Source organism: Ambystoma mexicanum, chromosome 12, assembly GCF_040938575.1.
Source record: "Ambystoma mexicanum isolate Mex_15411 chromosome 12, UKY_AmexF1_1, whole genome shotgun sequence".
In the NCBI taxonomy this organism is placed as follows: Eukaryota; Metazoa; Chordata; class Amphibia; order Caudata; family Ambystomatidae; genus Ambystoma; species Ambystoma mexicanum.
Window position 1 is genome coordinate 719,974,959 of NC_090936.1, and position 4,479 is coordinate 719,979,437.

Below are 4,479 nucleotides of genomic sequence, written 5' to 3' on the forward strand. Positions count from 1 at the left end.
TGGCATGCAGTAAACCAATGAGCAAGTAGCACACATGGAAGTAATAAATCAGAATGCATTTTGCTCAAAATGAAGGTAATGGAATGAAAACATGAAAAATATTTTAAACAAGAAAAGAAAGGCATGCCCAAAAATGAAAAAAAAATAAATGAAGTTTCAATCCAAAGTAATCCAAAAGAAAGTTCGTCCAAACTCTCCGTCCACCAAAGCAAATCCAAAGGAAAAGTAAATTGCAAAATCCATTGATCCATGGTGATCAAAAAAAAAGTTTTCATAAATCCACAGTTCAACTATGTACAACGATTCAATCCAGGGTCCATGAGCCCAGTGAATTAAATGAATCCTATTAAAAAAATACCTAAGAAATAACTATATACAAAAGGGTGGGTCATTGTCCAAGCACCCCAAAATAAAGCAAAACGAAAATGAAACCTAACCATACAAACTATATACAATGGCGGCGGGCTAGTCTGACAGTTCACTTTTTTGAATTCCCGGGCCAGGGCATCATCGAACTCCTCGTCTATGTCCTGGAGGCGGGCCTCTTCCGTGGCCCCGAGGTTTCGCAGGGACGATGCCATGTTCAACTCCAACTCCCTGTGAATTGCCTCGAGGCACTCAGCCCACCTCAGCACCCTGCGCATGGAGTTCTCCGCCCTGATCATTGTGAGCCGTGCCTCTTCCGCCCGCAACTGCTCCACATCTATGGCCTGGCCCAACCGCTGCCACGCGGAAGACACTCCCAATCCAGGGTCCCCCTGCCCTCTGGCCGATGCCTGCCCCTCTGATGTTGATGGCCCGAGCGATCATCGCTCCCACATTGTGCCTGCTGCTGCTGTGCCTGTGCCCTGCCTCTTGTTGCCTGCACGTCCTCCTCCACCTGGGGTGCAGTTGTTGTGGTGGCCACCCCTGCTGGACGTCCGACTCCCGGCTGTGGTATGGATGTGTCCTCCACCAACCTGGGTGCCGGGTCAGAGGCAGCTCCACAGGGTACCCAGGTGATAAATGGGCAGGAAGATGGCACGGAGGACAACTGGCACATAGGGGGTTCAGGTGAGGAGGGGGTCGGAAGAAGGTCCAGCCCACAGAGGTATCCAGCGCCAGTGACCTGTCCTAGTAGGTCAACACGGTCAAAGAGGCATCCGAGATGACGTACAGTGTCTTCACGAAAACATTGCAGGTCAGCTTGCATGCCCTGTTGATGCAATCAAAAGCCAGGACAGGCTCAACCCAGTCCCGGATTGCCACATCTGCAGGGAGAGGAAGGCCAGTTGTTGTGTGCTCATCCACTCCCTGAAAATGGGTCTAGACGTAGGCATCCCTGCTGGTTTTCTGATGATGCAGTCACAGGATTGGGGACAGGATTACACACAGGCATCTCCGCGGCGGCCTGTGCTGCCTCCTGTCCCTACCCCTGGACTGCACCACTAGCACCAGTGGAACCCTCCCTCCAGACCCTGTGTGTGTCCCTTCCACGGCGTCCTCCTCCACCAAACCCCCCAACAACCTGGATGACTCCATGTCATCTTCCTCCATCGGACCCTGTGGGGTCTCAGCTGCCCCTTCTGCTGCCGAGGCAGCTGTGGACAGGGATGTGGCACCAGACTCCTCACTCCCCGATGAGATGACAACATGGAAGGGGAGCTGGGCCTTGCGTCTCCGGCTGGTGGTGCGATCCCTGCCGCTTTGGCCCACAGCACCCTCTCCGCCCTCTTCATCAGCTGACGCTGCAGACAGGGAAAGATAGAACACAGCCAGCAGGGCACTGTACAATGGTCTGATACACACATGACAGTTGTACATGAGTGGCAGTGTCAAACTTCAGACATGGCATCACACTCCCCAAAAAACATGTCATTTCAACTCACACACATGAGCGTATAAACAGGAATGTTGCACCATGCAGCACCATCCATACACAAACAACAGCATGAACAGCCGAAGGTGAGCCTGACGTCACATGCACCACGGGGAGTGCAGAACACATGCACACACGCCACCAGACTTACATGCATCTGTACATCTCCACCACCTGTCGCAGTGATAACATCGCCATCCATGACACATCTGGCCAGTGTCACATGCATCCATGTTGTATCACAGTTGCACACTTGTCAAATACACACACATGCACATGTACATAGTGCAGATACATGCGCTGGAACCAGCATACATGTGTGACACCACAACCATGCCACAGTACATACACAGAAATTTTAACATGTGTGCACCCACACATGCATTTGGCCTTGGCACCCCTTGGCATCTGCTGCCTTCAAGAGGCACCGGGCCTTGTTGAGGTTCCTGGACCTGAAGTCCTCCCAGCGCTTACGGACGTGTTGAATGTCGCGGACTGCCACCCCCTCCTTATTGATGGCAGTCACAATGTCCATCCAGATCCTCTTACGTCCTTCATTGTCGGCGCGCAAACTTCCAAAGAGGGCATCAAACTGCCCCAGGACTTGCTCCACCAGGATACCAACTTCACTGGCACTGAAGCTGGTAGCCCTCTGCCTCTCTGGCTGGGGGTTGCCAGTGGTGCTAGATGGTGTTGTGTCCGACATGGCAACCCCAGAGGCAGGTGTGGGTGGGCAACTGGGTCCTGGGGCTGGGCTGTGGAGCAATGGAATGCCAGTCGAGAGTCTTCAGTTCCAGCAGGGGTGGTCACAGCAACTGCACCCCTGCAGATGGCTGACGTGCAGGTACCAAATAGCATGGCATGTGGGCAGTAGGCAGGCAGGCAGCAGCAGACGGCAGGTGGGAGCGTGCTCAATGCTCTGGGGGTCAGGAAAATGGCCTTCTGGGCAGGAGCGTGGTTTTCCGTGTGTTGTTGCGTGGCCAGCTTGGTACGGAGTGATTTGGCATGTGAAAAAAGTGCACGTCAGCGTGAAATTCAAGGAAAGGCCCTTAGTGCGTAAGCGCATCTGTGATGTTACGCGCAAAGGTGTTTCCCACAACACGGGTGTCACTGCGTATAATTGGAGGAAAGGCCCTTAGCGCATACGTACCTAAGTGACGTTGCACGTGTGGGCTGGCTTAAAAAGTATGCGTAGGACACCATTTTCTTGTACGTGCTTTTTGTGGAGAGCGAGCAGGTGATTCTTGTACTTCTTGTCGGTTCACACGTGATTACTTCACAGCGGTTCCAGTTCGTACTTCCTGTTTACTCAGACAGCGTTCAATTCTTCTTTTGGCGGGGGTGTTGCCAATGCGCACACGTGCGTCTTTTTCACATTCTTTTTCCAGGCAGACGGTGAGTTGCGCACGTATTTTCTAAATGTGGTTGCTCCCGTGTGTCGTGTACCCCTTCAGAGGTCATTGTAGGCTGCGTGTATCACACGTACACTTATTTATGTGTTTCTGGGTGCCACAGCGTAGCGCGGGTTCATTTTTCCACGCACGTGGTCTACCAGGGGTTGCGTGCATGTTTAATATTGTTTTCGGGGTGCCTGTGAGTTGTGTGACTCGTCATCGTCCTCCAGGGGTCACAGACACCCTTGCTAGAGCACTAGGGTACGAATTCCATCTAATACCCTACCCCTTCCACCCCAATTGCCCAGGACAATTGTTTACTGCAACTCCCATACACACAACTACATCAGTGCCATGGTTGGGAGGCGACCAAGCAGTAAGGGAGGCAAAGGTGGCCGACCTCCAAAAGGGGGGCGCGGTAGGGGACGTGGCCAGGATGTGCAGGGTGGCCCAAGAGGCCAGTGTGTGGAGGACCTATCAGGGCCACCTATGCCCCCCCAATGGTTGTGGGAAATGTAGCTGACACCATCCCAGCTCAGCCCTTGTTAAACCGGCTCATAATGTCAACTGAACCGGCACAGGATGACTCCCAGGCTGACTTCCAGGTCACCAAGTCTAAGCCACGTTTGGCGGTGAAAGTTGCTGTCATCAGGCCACGTGGATCTGGGGCAGCAATGTCATCTGCTGCCCCAAGTAGCCAGGGTGAGGAGGCTGCAGGGGCAGCTGCAGCTCAATCCACCCCAGTTCTGAGTCTCCCAGCCAGGACAGTGTTGGTCCAAGTCCATCACACCGAGGTTGGTCGTGCCAAAATCACCCTGCAGCCAATGCCTTCAGCGAGACCTTTGGTCACTGTGCCTTTGCAAACTTCCAGTACCCAGTCCACCTGTGCTTCTGCCCCTACCAACCAGAGCGGCGTAAGCCACTCAGGATCCGCACCACCTTCCAAGAAGAAGAAGGGTGCTCTTGCACTACAGTCTGGGACCCCAGACACGGCTACACACTCTGGCATGTCATGGAAGCCTAGCATCAATGACGCCAAACTAGATGCACTTGTGGCCTATGTGTTGGCACATAGCCGCAAAATGGTGGTGACTGCAGGGTGCAAGGCTACGCCTGCTCAACGTAGGGCCCACTGGAAGACGATCATGACCCGCATTAGTTCCTTTGGATTCGTGAAGCACACAGCTGATGATTGCTATAAGCGGTGGAATGACCTGAAACGCAGAG